This window comes from Lissotriton vulgaris, chromosome 1_1, assembly GCF_964263255.1.
Source record: "Lissotriton vulgaris chromosome 1_1, aLisVul1.2, whole genome shotgun sequence".
Taxonomy (NCBI): Eukaryota; Metazoa; Chordata; class Amphibia; order Caudata; family Salamandridae; genus Lissotriton; species Lissotriton vulgaris.
Genome location: NC_141685.1, coordinates 1,750,782,536 through 1,750,798,841, shown reverse-complemented (window position 1 = coordinate 1,750,798,841; position 16,306 = coordinate 1,750,782,536). Strand labels below are relative to the sequence as shown.

Sequence of the window (16,306 nt, the reverse complement as noted above, 5' to 3'; positions counted from 1 at the left end):
CTTGTACAGTTCACATTGTAGGCCGCCCTCGCCTGGGAATATTGAAATGTCCAGGAATGGGAGCTTATCTTTGCAGTATTCCATCGTAAGTTTCAGGTATTGGTTCTGTAAATTGAGCCAGCTGTGGAACTCCTGTACTTCAATCATGGTACCTCTCCAGATCACTAAAACATCGTCGATGTACCTCTTCCACAGCACCACCTGGTTATGAAAGGGGTTGCTGTGGTTGAGGACATGGTCTTGCTCGAACTGATGCAAGTATAAATTAGCAAGACTAGGGGCAAATACACTCCCCATGGAAGTCCCCGAGACTTGTAAATAGAGCTTCTTGGTACTGGAAAAAATTATCCATCATGGCCAATCTGGCGCACTCCATGATGAAAGCAACTGGTGTAATTGTGTTCAATTGTCTTGATTCCAGGAGGCGTCTGATGCAATCCAGTGTCTCCTGTTGAGGAATGCATGTAAAAAGAATTCATTTTTCCAAGCTTACTGATGAACCACTGCTTCCTTCTTTTTCAGCGCACCGTAGAGTGAACCAACTCTGCAGTCACTGTTTACACTTTGCAGACGGTATGCACCTCATCAGCACTGACGCACTACCCTGTCTGTGTACACTGGAATTGTGTTTACCTTGATCACGTAGAGGTGCACAATGTATATTCAGTGCACCTACCTTGCACCGACTGCCCCCTGAATATGGCTTTAACTAAGTTTGCGCATGCACATTTATAGTTCTTATGTTACCATACTATGAATGAGATTACACAAACTGCACGCACATTTGCTCTTCGTCCACTCCCTGTGCTAACTGCTATTCGCACTAGATTGCGAGCCAACAAATTAACAAGGAGAGCCGAGCCAAGTGTCTCGTAGGCTCTAAGAATGTAAAACAAGCACTGGCGTTGCCAATAGGTCTCGCAGTAGGAAAGTTGGAGCTATTGGTTTTGTAAATGACAAAGCCCTTTGTTTTTAAAATGAAAACAAAAATAAAAGGCATTGTTATTTGCAATTGTAATAGCTCCAACTTTCCTACTGCGAGACCTATTGGCAACGCCAGTTAATGTTAGTAAATGGGGACCACTTCAGCGGCCCTCCATGAATGGAACTGCGGCTCCGCTAGCTATTGCATTTACTAGTAATAGGATGTAACTTGCCCACCTGCTTTGGAAGGGGTAATCTTGCTTATTGCAGCTTCTATCTCCAATAGATTAAAACACTCAGCTTCTACAGGAGGCCCATTTAACCCATTTAGTTCCTCAGCTGAAGTGGCCTCTGGCATTGAGTAGAGCTTTTCAAAGTGATCATGCCAAGCCTGACCAGTGATGTGCTTTGGGGGTGAGCATGCACCAGATTTGCTTCCCCAGGTGACCAATTTTAAAACCAGGTTGGTGTCTTTGGATGAGCATGCTTGCAATTTTTGGTGTACCACGAATATGGGTCCTTGGCATTATTGCTAGTTTTTTTTGCCCGAGTTGGGAACTTGAAAATATGCACTAATTAGGGTAACAGTGTGTGTATGGACCCTGGACACGTCTTTCAGTCTGGTTGCACTGTAGACAGCAGCTTGGAGCTCAAGTGTTCCTGGAATTAAGTCTTGTTTAATACCAGCTGTCTTTGCGTCATGCAGAACTACCTTCTTCCATTTCAAGAACGTTTTGCAGTTTGATTGAACTATAGCCCCAGTGGTTGTCAAGGGTAAGTTGCTCAGCTGGTAATAAGGTGCCTCCCACAAGGGCTTTAGAGTTAAGCAATGTTTATGACTTTGTCCTGGGAGTAATACTTTAATTCCAACAACTTCTTTTGGATTGACCTTGTCGGTTCTGTTTATAAATTGATATCTTATTTCTTTGTGTACATCCCTAAACTTACATGTGACAGCTAATGTCCTTAAGACGAAGATATCTTGTTCCACATTCTCCCCAAGTGTCTGGGATCTAGAGAAGAATCGGTCTCTCCACAACTAACCTTACTTTCTTGCCGTAATTGTCTTCTAAAGCATTCATTTTTTTTTTTGTAACACCATTTTTATTGCAGTACCAAAATATAGTGTATACATTACAATGATAAATATTAAATCAATGCAGTGTTGTGATGCACATTTGTCCAACGGACACTATTACACAGCCTGTATGCCCACATCCAGAAGGCCGGGCGGCGACGGCAATATGCCCATCTTCTGCAACTTCTTCCGATTCACGTTGGCTGAAACAACAGGATGACGTGGACCGCTTTTGAATTTTCACCCCGCCCCCTCCCCCTATCAACAACCCCCTCCGAACTCTCCAAAACCTCCCCCATGGCTGCGCTGTAGTAGAATACTAGAGAGTGTAAGTTCCGGTATGTGCAAGAAGAAATGTAACATTTGCTAAGAGTGTGCTCTCGGCGTGCTATTGGGGTCATCTATATCAGAGTCCGTGTCTTCACCCTCCTCCTCTCCAGTGCCATCTCGGAGTGCCTGCACTAGTGTCTCCCACGCTGTCGCCCTTTCCAAGGCCTTCTCATCCCCAGCCCTTCTAGCCAGTTGGTATTGCAAGGTGCCTTCACTCGCCGCCCACTTTAGACATTCATTGTACCAACGCTTATACGTGGGCCCCCTTTTAGACTTCCAATTCCTGTTCTAAAGCATTCATGCTGATCATTTAGTGCCCCCATAGATTTAGACACATTCTCACCATCACCTTCATGGTTCTTCAGCGCAGTATGCACAGGCTTAGGCAACGTTTTCAACAACTTCCTGCCCTTGATGTCCAGACTGTGCTTCAATAATGCCAACATGCGTTTGGCTACGAAAGCATCCCTACCTATAGCCTCAAGGTAGTTTTGAATGCCTCCCGCCAGTCTTCCCATGCCATGAGCAAAATACTCGGATTCTGCAAGAACTTGGGGGAGGGGGGGGTCTTGCAATAGTAGAGGTTCCCATGGCTAACGTGTATTACTAAGCTCCTCACAAGTAATTATGATAGAAAATTAAAATAGTGATTTGTTAGGTTCTTGCTGACTTAATCCTACTTCACTCTTCACAGCTCCGGTGTGTCCGCCCCATAGTCCTTTTTCACTTTTAGCATTCCAGGATATGCCCTGAGCCAGTAGCTTCCTGCCACACCCTCAAGTTTAGCAGCACAGCCCTCTTCACACCATACCGCACACGTTTCCTACTAAAATCATGCTCACTCCAGCACCTGGTAAATAGCTTCCTGTCACGCCCGGCTCCAGTTCAGTCGTGCAGCTCTCTGGGCTTCTGGTATTCTAAATGACCTCAGGGTAAAATTTAGTGATCACACGCTCACCGGGCAGTCTGACACCAGCAGGGATGGCAGCACTCTCCATGCAGATACGTGCCACGTGTGCAACTGCTGCAGTTACTTGAAATCACGATCTCTTTCAAAATGCATTTCACCTACAAATTGTCCCTAATTGATGGATGCAGCACACTTAGCCACCATATCAGCTGTGCTAATGAATGGACCCAAACATTTTGGCATGAGACTTGGGCGGACCGCAAGAATAACGGGGCCCGTCACCTTCACAGTAGCTACAGTTCTACTCTTCAATTGTGCCACACAGCCACTCATTTGAACATGTTTCTTAGCTGTAACCCAGCTTGGAACATAAACCCTGTGTATTAATTAGCTTGAGCCAGGCAAATGCAGCCTCCACAATATCTGCCGCCATACTCTGATATTCACCTCGATGCAAGCTAGAAATGAATCTGGCGGTGGTTGTTTCTTCTATATGCGCTTCCATGGAATAGTATCCCTTCTTCATTGCCACTTTTAAGAAGCGCATTCCACTCAGAAATGGTGTTGCCTCTGGTTTATTTAAGTAGCTCTTTAATACTTGCAAACGCTGGCAAGGAGCTTAGCTAGGGACCGTTCTACTGGATAATAGTTTTGAGACCAGAACTTCAGGCACAAAACCAGTTGCCAATAAATACATTCAAGTTAGAACAACATGGCCATGCATAAGACATAACAAGTTGTTAACCCCTTCCATGCTGATGACAGCCGGGAGCCGTCATGGCACACAGTGCTCGTGTGCTGATGACAGCTCCCGGCCGTCATGACTGCACCCGCGATTGGAATGTGCCGCACAGGCTCAGAATCGCGCCCAAGGGGTTAAGCGAATTCTCAATAGCTCGAAATAAACCTAAACTATTGTTCTTTGCTTAGAATTTCAGCCGAATGACAGTACATGTTTCAAGAACCAACATGCATCTATAAATTGGTGGCTTTTGCTGAGTGGGTCTTGAGTGCACTTTACAGACAGTTAAAATATAAACCCTTACTGTAACCTATGCCGTTAGGTGCTGGATGTAGAAAAAGACAACAGAAATAAAGACCTCACTTGAACCAAAGCACACAGCAAAATCTTAGTAAGTGGCATGTTGTGCTAAATCATATTTTATGGTTGATTTTATAGGGGATTATGTGGCCTTGAGGCAAACTCAAAAGCAGGGTAAACTGCAACATCTGCCACCAAGGTGACCTCTTGGTATTAGGTTTCTTCTGAAACTCTGCGGAAGTCTGCTAGAACTGAGTTTTTGAGACCAGGATGGTATCTGGCAAGATTCTTTTTTCCCCAAGCTAAATTGTTCCATTAGCACTACAGCCCTACTATTTAGGTGCACAATGTGCCTCGTAGTCCAAAGTTGAAAGAAAAACACCTGTTAGAGGCCAATGTCTAAACTGAGGAGCCACACTCCGGTCGAAGAAAAGGTTATATTCTAGGTTTCTAGCAAATGTATAGTAGAGGTATGTTTTTTTTCTTAACACCAGTGGCTAAATAAAAAGTGGTTACAAAGTACTCCAGATATTATAATAAATATATTACATGTAACACTTTTTTAAACCCAGCTGGAAAAACATGTTCGAGCCATACGAGCTGTTGATCATATGCTTTAGTATAGATCGCCATCTAGTGTTGGGTCCTGATGTTTGCGGATGGAAGAAGTCTTCAGTCATGAGGTAGGTGAATTGTTAGATTGTTTTTTTCCGCCATCCGGTTCGGATGTGAATTGTTGCTCTCCGGTTCGGCACTGTTTCTTCGGGCCTCCTTCGATGCGCAATCCACTATCCTTGACGGCATTGTTTATTGATCGCTTTCCCATTCTCCGCGTATCGTTTGCCCTTGAAAACCTTTGATCGGAAAATTCGTGTAAGGCCGTTGGGCCTACCCACGCCGGCATCGGCAGCAGCTGATGGAACGGACTCCGTTCAAGTTATGCCCAGGGCATCGTGCTAAGTTTCTCCTTACCGACTTGCACAAGTTTTGCAACCTTTACTTATCTCTGGAACACGATGAGAAAGACTGTGTAGGGTGTCCGGTCAAAGAAAATCCTCTGTCGTCTGGCTCGAAGTCACAAAATGTACCAATAAAGCAGCTCTGCGCTGGAACTCCTCGAAGAGGTGTCTGAATACGAAGAAATCAAGCGCAGGAAACCGAATTGGAAGAACACATCTCCATGTCCGAAGCAGACTCTGATGCTGAAGACCTCGCACCAGGACAGCGGATCGTGAGTAAAGAGACTTCCTTCTCCTCCATAAAAAGACTCCGGTTCCTCCTCCTGCCTATGGACCAAGGTTGGCTCGATGCCGAAACATAAACAGCTTTCCGGCTTGGGCTCTACCCGTCCTCATGCCGGTGCCGACCCGAAACCTTCAGCGTCAAACAAAATACCTTCTGGTTTCCGTGCCACCGTTGCTTAAACCTAAATCTTCGGATTTGAAACCGCTGCAGCCAAATGGTCTATGCCAAAACCGGCATTATTAACCCAGAAACTGGACGTATTCATACCAAACTTCCAGAGAAAAGAAAAATGGGCTGACCAGATTCCTCTGAAGAAGAAAAATGTGAACACTGATCCTTCTCCACCTTATATCCTGCCTTCACCTACTGATCCAAATTTACTGATTACACATACACATTCCCTCTAAACCGTCACCTGACCCTCAAGATACAGGGGATGATGGGGACATGGATAAATATGCACCACAAGATTCACCCCAGGATCCTGATCCATGGGATCATTATAATGTGTCTCAACCAGATAATGACCCTGACCTATATCCATAGAGGCCTTTGCCCCCAGATGACAACATGGGGTACATTGAGCTCCTTAATAGGGCCACACAATATGGAGTAGAGCTTCATATAGAATGATTAGAGAGGATTTTTTTGTTGTAGACACTTGAGTTCATCTCAAAAGGCTACACAAGCATTGCCAATGTTAAAGGCAATGCTTAAACACACTGAGGATATCTTTAAAGACCCTGTAAGAGCTAGGATCATCACTCCCAGGGTAGGGAAAAATTGCAACGCTACAACTAATGACCCTGTTTATATCAAAGGCCTGTTAACCTTAGACTCTCTAGTCGATTCCAATGCTCGTAAGAGAGCTAACACTTAAACATGGAATACCCCATCTCCTGATAAGGAGTATAAATTATTAGATGCTTTCGGGAAAAAATAGCTTCACAAGCAGCTAATAATTGGGCATTGCCAATGCCCAAACATTGTTAACAAGGTAAGATAGATCTCATTAAGACGAACACGAAAAGCTCATTGAATTTCTACCTGATGAGCATAAAGCTAAAGCCAGTGACCTTGTTCAAGAAGGTAAATTAATAACTAATATTTCTATCAGGTGTGCCTTAGATCAGACAGATACAGCAGTTCGGGCAATAAACACTAGTGTACTACTCCGTAGACATGCTTGTCTAAGGATTTCAGGGTTGAAGGCTGAAGTACAAGCCTCTAGTCTTAATCAACCTTTTGATAAAGAACATCTCTTTGGCCCAGCTGTCGATGTATCACTGGAAAAGATGAAAAAAGATACCGAAGTTAAGTCCATGGGCCCCGTACACTCCCCTTCTAATAGGGGTTTCTTTTGTCGCTCATTCTATGGGGGCGTCTCCAAAAATGTATCTACAGAGACCTTCCTCCTCTGACAAGGGCAGCAATCAGGCAGAAGTAATTCAATATGCTCCTCCCCTGCAACCAACAAGCAGTGACTTATTTCCCATACCCCGATCATTCCACTCCTGTTGGGGGGACTTCTTTCACAATTTTTACCCATTTGAAATAAGATTCATCAGACAAATGTGTTCTACAAATTATCCAATCTGGTTATTGCCTGGAACTTACAAGCACCCCACCGAATGTTTCTCTAAGGTTGCACCTCGTGTCACAAGAACATCTCACTCTTTTAAAACAAAGGGTTCTTTCTTTGATCCAAAAGAGTGCAATAGAACCAGTCCCTTTACAATACCAAGGAACAGGAGTGTACTCCCTATACTTCCTAATTCCCAAAAAGGACGGCGCTCTCAGGCCTATATTGAACCTCCGAGAACTAAACCTATACATAAAGTTGGACCATTGTCATATGGTAACACTCCAACAAGTGCTTCCCCTCCTTCAGCAAGGCAACTTTCTATCCACTCTACATTTAGAGGACGCTTACTTTCATATTCCAATACACACTGCAAATACCTCTGGGTTGTGGTAGTAGGCCAACATTATCAATTCGAAGTCCTTTCGGAGTAGCGACCACTCCCAGGGTTTTCACAAAGTGCCTGGCAGTAGTTGCAGCCCAACTGAGAAGACAACATAGACAACTGGCTCATAAAGGCCAGCTCGCATAACAGCTGTCTACGCCACAGACAAACTGCAACTGCTTTATCAACAAGGATTCACAGTAAATCAGACCCCATCTCCAACCACCCATGTCTCATGTCTCTCTAGGAGCTACTACAGACACTCAAAAAGCTCTAGCACACCCAACCAGAATCTGGAATATTCAAAATCTCATGTCTCAAGTCCAGCTTCAACTCTCCTTACCAGCTCGACTGTTCATGCAGTTACTGGGAATGATGGCGTCTTTCATTTTCATAGTTCCCTATGCAAGACTTCAGACGCGCCTCCTACAGGAATGCTTAGCACGTCAAGGGAACCAGGCTCAAGGTCAATTATTCGATCTAGTGTTGGTAGACGGCCGCACCCATTGCTCACTGCAGTGGTGGAACACACAAAACCCTTTGAAAGGGTGGCCCTTCAGTGACCCAGTTCCACAGATAATACTGACAGCAGACGCATCACTGACTGGTTGGGCAGCGCATCTTCAAACCCACACAATTCAAGGGATGTGGAGCTTGCAACAAAAACAGCTTCAAGTAAATCATCTAGAACTGTTAGCAATTTTTTTTGGTCTTTTTTTTTTTTTTCCTCTCTGGCTTTGAAAGCTTTTCAAGCTCGGCTAGTATGCAAGACTGTGCTAATTCGTGCAGACATGACAGCCATATACTACATTCAAATACATGGACCGTACACACTCCCTCCAACAGCCCCACCTAGTCCAGGACAACTGTAGGTGCGCCATTCATCACAAAATGTAACCCCTAGCAGAACACGTCCCAGGAGTTGACAATCCGATGGCAGATCTGCTAAGTTGTCAGACACAGCAAATCCACGAATGGGAACTACACCCTCAAGTTCTCCTTCCATTCTTTCAAATCAGGGTTTTTCCCAGACATAGACCTGTTCGCCACTCACCTAAGTGCAAAATGCCCAAACTTCGCGTCCAGGTGTCCACACCCCTTGTCCAAAAGCAATGCACTATGGATGAACTGGTCAGGGATATTTGCTTACGCTTTTCCGTCTCCCCCACTCATTCTATAAGTGGTTCGGAAACTCAAACAAGTGTCCCTAACACTAATGCTAGTTGCTCCCACATGGGCACGTCAGCCATGGTTCACAACCCTATTGGAATTCTCTGTAGTTCCTCATCAAAAACTACACTTTACACCCAATCTCCTCACACAAAACCATGGAGACATAAGACACCCAGACCCCAGTCAACTCAATCTGGCGATCTGGCACCTAAAGTCCTAGAGTTTGACTATCTTAATCTACTGCCATACTGCAGGAATATTATCAACGAGGCTAGACTTCTTACCACAATAGCTTGCTATGCAACAAAGTGGAAGCGGTTTGTGATTTACTGTAATAACAACCACATCAACCCGCTTGATGCTTCTGTTCAAAACATTTTATGCTGTTTGTTACATCTACAACGTGCCAAGTTAGCATACACATTCATACGTGTACATCTAGCTGCTATAGCTGCATACCTCCAAAATAGACAGCATCGATCTCTTTTTAGAGTATCCGTCATTAAGGCTTATATGGAGGTGTCAAATTTAAATAATAAATCAAAGGTTGGTAAGACTCCAAGTAGTAGTAATGCAGGTTAAGTTTATTCCAGTAAAGTGATCCCATCCATCCAGCAGGAGATTTCAGGTACAACTGATCACTCAACTGCAGAGGCAACTCTACACTGGGTTCTATTGCCAAGGTGCATCTTTAAATGTAAGCAGCATCTCTATAATGATAGATACAACAGTACAATATAAAACTTTAGTAAATTCAAGTTATTACGCACCTTTCTCCTATTGCAAAACAAAAAGAAAGACATTTGAATAAAACAATATACACAAATATTTTACATGAGAAAATCGTTTAATCTTGAAGGCAACTTGGACAACCTTGTTTCTCATGACATCTCCAGCTTCAAAGTTAACAGTGGCTTTAGGTTGAGAAGCAATAGGTGCTTAATTATTACACAACGTACTATTCTTTACAACCACCACTCTGAGATTCCAAATGCGTGAATCCTCAGTTTTAATAGCATTCGTCAAAACTTTGATCACTCTGGGGGGGTTTCTGAAACAAAGTGGAAGTTTTCCTACCAACGGGAGTTCTGATCATCACCAAATCACCCACTTTGACAGGAGTGACCTTCATGGCTTTTGTAAGATCATAGTTCCTTTTACGTTCCTTTATTATTTTATTTGACCTTCCATTCACTAACAGGAGCCTTTACGCCTCTTTTAGTTTCAATGTCATTAATCCAGAAAGGAGCAACAAAGGTATTAGCACATCTTCGTTTAAGTAATTCTAAAGGAGTCTGACCAGTTGTGGCATGGGGTGTAAATCTGTAATTTTAAATTTTCCTGATGACTTCTGTTGTAACTCAAGCCGCTTATTGGTACTGTCAGTCACCCCTTCCCTTTCATAGCACTTGGTAAGTCCCTGGCACCCAGGTGGAAGGCCAGGTTAGAACGTTCATGGTTTAGGCTACAGAGTGAACCCTGTCAAGCCGGGGGCACCGTTAGTTTATTACTGCAATAAACTGTTAATTCTACCTTCTCGTCTGGACCCTAATTACTACATTTTGTTGGCGACGAGGATGGGATCCGAACCCACGCATGCATAGCACAATGGATTAGCATTCCATTCGTCTCTGTTAAATGCTGCTAGATTTACTTGCATAATATTCTTTCCGATATTTTCTTCCTCTACATCACCTTTGATGGGCGCTCTCGATAGGAAATCTGCCACCTTATTTTGTTGACCTGGAATATACGCCATTTTGAAATTGTAGCCTTGCAGCCCTAAAACCCATTTGGCTATGCGCGGGGGTCATATTCTCCATGACTTTGTTGGTGAACATTGAAATCAAAGGCTTGTGGTCTGTATGCACCTCAAATGGGACTCCCCATATGTAATACTTGAAATGTCTGATAGCCCAGTAGACAGCTAAAGCTTCTTTCTCCACTATAGAATAGTTAATTTCTGGACTTGTGAGCGTTCTGGAAGCAAAAGCAACTACTTTGACTTTGTTGTCAGCCCTCTGGGCTAACGTCACTCCAATCCCTTTATTGCTGGCATCAGTCAAAATTATTGTATCCTTTTCTGAATTGAATTTGCCAATGTATGGTGCCTGGAGATTCCTTTATGTTGGTAAAAGCTGTGTCTTGCTCAATACCCCAACTGAATTTACAATAAACTGTTAATTCTACCTTCTCGTCTGGACCCTAATTACTACAACTTCCTTTTTCCAATCTAAATAACTTTGTTTGGCTAAATCAATGGTTTCTTTTAAAACTTGGTAGAAGCGTTCCACCATTCCATTGCCCTCTGGGTGATATAGAGCACACCTTTTGTGTTTGATGGAACACTTCAAGAAAAACTCCTCTATTTCACTAGAGACCAATTGTGAACCATTATCTGTCAAAATAGAACCAGGCAACCCTTCGCTTCCAAAAAATTCTTTAAGAAGCTCTATCACATGCATGTTGTCAATGCTCTTAGTGATTTTTAATTCTGGCCACCTGGAAAGAAGATCAATTAAGACGTGCATAACTTTCACAACCATTATTATGAATTGGCCGTAAAATATCAAAGGCCAACTCTTCCCATGGTTTTTTTTGGGCCTTTCTCTAATTATCATGAGTTGGACCCTAGGTTTCTGAGACTTTTCACACACACACACAAGGTATGCAACCCCCACTAATATCTACCTGCAAGTCCATTCCTGGCCACCAATACGTAAGTCTTAATCTCTCCTTAGTCTTTAACATCCCAAGATGACCCTCATGTGCCATCTCAAGGAGTGCTTCACAAAGTGAAGTTGGTGGAATTAATATGGTTCCCCCAAAAATCAGGCCTTAATCTGGTTCCCCTAAAAATAAGGCCTTCACTCTCTGCTAATTCATCTCTTACAAGCCAATATTTTTCACAGACTCCTTTTACCTTCTTGACCCATCCATTCTTGAGTAAATAGGTTAACTCAAGAAACTCTTTATCTTTTGCACATTCTTCTCGCCATTTATTTTCCTTTATTCCACCAACCTCAATAGTACAAACCCATTTATTGATATGATCCTCCTCAGCTTCACACTTGTCATCACGTTGTACCACTAATCTAGATAAGGTGTCAGCAACATTATTCCTAGCACCAGGCAAGTACTCAACTTTAAAATAGTAACTCTGAAGTCCTACAACATATTTACAAATCCTTCCAGAAATGGCGTCTATACCTTTTTTGTTAAATACTTGACACAGTGGTTTATGATCCGTCCGTACCTCAAATTTCACACTCCACAGCAAATCTTTCAGCTTCTTTATAGCCCAGGGAACATCCAGAACTTCTCTTGCAATTACAAAATATTTCAGTTCTGCACCCCTGAGGCTACGTCATAGCAACAAAATTACATTCTCTGTATTGCCATCCTTCTGTTGTAACACTCCCCCCTCCCCCCCAAACCTTGCATGCTGGCATCAGTAACCAGGACAATTCTTTTAGTGGGATCAAAACTTTTACATTTTTGAGTATTTTTGAGCATTTTCCTAATTTCTAGAAAATCTTTTTCACACTCCTCTGACCATTCAAAATTGACCCCCTTGTAAAACAATTTCCGCATATTCATACACATCCCAGCAACATTCTTCATAAATTTCATTAGTTCTTCCTTGTTAGATGGAGAAGCTAGGTCCTGGATGGCATTTACTTGTTCAGCTTTGGGCTAGACACCTTGACCTGATATTGTGTGACCCAGATAGTCTATAGATGACTTTTTGAAATTGCATTTATCAATCCTTACAGTTAACTTGTGTTCCTTAAACCTACTAAAGACTTCCCTGAGTATCAAATTGTGTTCTTCGTCATTTCTCCCATAAACTAAAATGGCATCTTTATACATTTTTACCCCCTGAACACCTTTCAAAACCTTTTTCAAATCTCTCTGAAAAACAGATGCCGCAGACACCAGACCAAATGGTAAGCTAATGAACCGGTAAGTTCCAAATGGTGTGATGAATGCTGTCAGGTCTTTAGCCTTGTCTTCAAGTTTTATCTGATGATAGGCTGATTTTAAACCAATAGTAGAAAAGACACCGGCACCTTGTAAAAGCATTAGCATGTCAAATATCTTTGGTAAAGGATATTTATCTATAATGACTTGCTTGTTTGATTCTCTCAAGTCAATGCATTGGTGCAGACTACCATTAGATGCACGTGTGGCTATGACTGGCACCAGCCATCTAGTCCCTTCTACTCCTTCAATTATACCTTCTTTTTTTTCCCCAGTTCTCCTTTCATCTCATTTCTCACTGATAGTGGTACATTATGAACTTTATAAGCCACAGGTTTGGCTCCAGGAATCAGTCTTATATTGTGTGTATACCCTCGTAAGCACCTCAACTCATCTCTAAAAACATCCGGAAACTCCATCTTTAATGCAGTGGTAGAGTCATCATCACAACTCTGAAATAAAACATCATTATTTTAAAACTTTCTCTCAAAATAATGGGAGGATCACTATTAGGATCTAACATTACTCCAAGATCCCTCTGGTGAAACCAACTGAGGATGCTGTCACCTTTATGTGAAACGTTTATTTTCCCCGTGGTATATCTCCCTTCATAATCTATCAATCCAGAAAAGTACCCTAAAGTTTTATGGGTTCGCCCCATAAGCATAAGGTTTTATATCAGCTTTAAGTAGTTTTACAGTGTGAACAAGTTTACTCATGAAGAATTGTCTCAGAATTATAGTAATTTTTTGCTCCAGAGTCAACCAAGACTTTGGTTCCGTCTCCTTCCACTTTTATAACATCTAAAGGTCCCTTCTTACTATTATCTGGGAAACAAATTGCCCGCAATGGCAAACAGATTCATTTTCACTATCAATGTTGCTGTTGTCTGCACGAACAGCAAGAACATTCACTTTATTCTTCTTGACATTGCAAGCCAAAGTAAAGTGTCCAACCTTTTTGCAAATAGTACAAGTAGATTTAAGGCCTGGGCATTTTATATCATTAGCTAAATGCTTTAAACTCCCACACCTGTAACACTTGAGCCTTAAATCTCTCCTGTTTTTCCTCTGTTCCTTTTCCAAACTACTTTTCTTAAACCAGTTTGCTTTTGAGTTGAATTTTACTAACTGAATAGCATTATCTTTGCTCTCATGTTTAGTAATAATATCCACACATTTTAAAGTGTTCAATTTGTTTGACATTGGATATTATCTCCTCGAGTAGGTTTATATTTTTGCCACAGGTCACTTCTGACCTTTTCAACATTGCATCCTAGCATGAATTGGTCTCTTATTCTTTCTTCATCAAGTGCACCAAACTTGCATGAGGAAGCTAGTTTCCTAAGGGCAGTAACAGTTTTCCACAGACTCTCCCTCATTTTGTGCCCTTCTGCCAAAATGATACCGTTCAAGAATGGTGCTCACTTTAGGTAAATAATGTCTGTCAAGTTTCATAATACAAATTTCATATTCATTTAGAGTCTGATCATCTACATCTGGCAGATTGTCAAACACCTCTTGTCCTTTGGAGCCGAGACAATTGAGGAGAAGAGCTGTCCGCCTTTCAGCACTAAGATTAGTACCACAAACCTTTGTGTACCTCTCCAAAGCTTTTTTTTTTTCTCCACTTGATGGGAGGTTCTTCTGGTGTGGATAGAAAAAAGGGAGGAGTTGCTACATTCTGCATGTTCAAATTCCTTATATAATTATAAGAAGCGATTTCACAATACAAACCTAGTGTGGTAGGAGCAATGAAATTCACACCTAATGTGGTGAGAGTAATAGTAATTTCATTAAACCAGTTTGTAGAGAATAAAAAAAAGAAACTTCTATAAATCCTTAAACTTTGCTAATCAAGAGAAATAACTCATGGAGAACTGAGGAACAAATATATTTCTAGTGAAGAGATTGTATTGCTGAAAAGGAATGTTATTAAAACAGGTGTATAAAATTAAATGCCACTAGATGGCAGTGTGGTATGAGAAGTCACATCGTCACTTGTTAAATTTCCCAGCAATGGTTGCTGCGAAGCAGTGAAGAACACAAAAACCGGAATGCTTGTTGAGCTTCAACTGGGTTGTAAATAATAACTCACTCTTCCAAGATGGTTCGTGGACTCAGCGTTTCCTCAAGGTAAATGTGTCTTCTCAACAACCATAAATAAACAAGATGGTGTTCATGTTATGTAACGCACGTACAAACGTAGCGTGAAGAGACGTGATGAAAGAGGAGAGACTTTGGTGAAGAAGTTCGGAAGAAACTGCTCTTCGTGGAATCATCCGATGGCCGCGCTGTATGGAATCTTCAAGTTCCTAAGATACAGGTAACAAGTAGAGGCGGGCGGTTGATGTTTAAGCAATGACAAAGTTTGAAAGATACTGGTAGTTGTTCAAATGAAACCGAAGAGCTGAGCAGTTTTAGTTCTTCAAGGAAAACACACAAAAAGAACTGTAATTGGCAGTATCCCCTCTGTTGAAGTTAATTTCTAATAAAGATTAGAAGATCACTCATAAATCATCCGCTGACACTGTCTTGGAAACTAAATTACGGTGCCACTTTCTAACTGTTACTGTAGAGGCGAGGAAAACTCAGAATTACGCACTGCCGGTCACACAAGATTTCACAATATAAAATCCTTCTGGTTAAAAGCAATCAAAATCAGAAGAGATTAATGGCAGAGTCTGTGAGAGAGTTCACATAGTTTATCCAGCACTGTGTTAAGGGTGAAATCAGAAGCACCACAAATCAATGACCATGGATTATCAGTGCTGAAAGGTGATAACTTTTCGAGAGGAAGGAAATGATAATCCCCCCAAAATTTTTAAGCATAAATGTCCATGGATTATCTTCCCAAGTAAAAGTCACAAATTCTAGAGCTTCTGGAATAAAAATATCCTAGAGCCCGCACCAAAATCTTTCAACCTCCATAGTTTTAAATGAATGTGACATAAGGTGAGTTGTGCGGCGAGTGCTCTAATTTTAAACTTCGCACAGTGACCTTACAATCATGGGAAATGATAAAAGGTTTATGTGGGAAGAGCTCTAGTTATTTCTCAATCAAGAATAATAAGAGTACTCACTTAAGTTGATAAGTACCAGTCTTATTGTAGTCCACAGTCAGGTGGAAGAAAAAATGACAAAAATATTCTGATGTTGAGATCACGATCCTGTTGCCTGACTATATCCCACCCTCGTAGCCAGTGTAACAACAGTAAAATATGAAATTTCAGTAAATTCAAGATATTACAGGGGGGACTCAAGTTATTCCCCCGAGACGTCTGCTTGCTCCAGTGTGGAATCTCAACATTGTTCCCACCAGACTGATGGGTCCACCCTTTGAACCATTACACAGATGTGAACTGCAATTTATCACATGGAAAGTTAATTTCCTAGTTGCCTTCATGTCACTCAGAACAGTGGGTGAACTTCAGGCATTGACTATAGAAGAACCTTTTTTTTTTATTTAACAAATGCACCAAAATAGAGGTTCTTCGGACTAATCCTAAAATCCTTCCTAAAGTTATTTCTGCTTTTCACATTAATCAATCTGTTGTTTTACCCATGTTCTTCCCTCAACCAGATTCATTGGCAGGACGTGCACTACACACATTAGATGTGAAAAGAGCATTGCTCTATTACATTGAAAGGACA

The 16,306-nt window shown here is 41.9% G+C and overlaps 1 pseudogene; it reads right to left on the bottom strand.

The window, feature by feature from the left end:
- Nucleotides 1-344: 344 nt before the first annotated feature.
- LOC147751147 (uncharacterized) overlaps nucleotides 345-16,306 on the bottom strand; it is an 81,553-nt pseudogene continuing 65,591 nt past the window's right edge.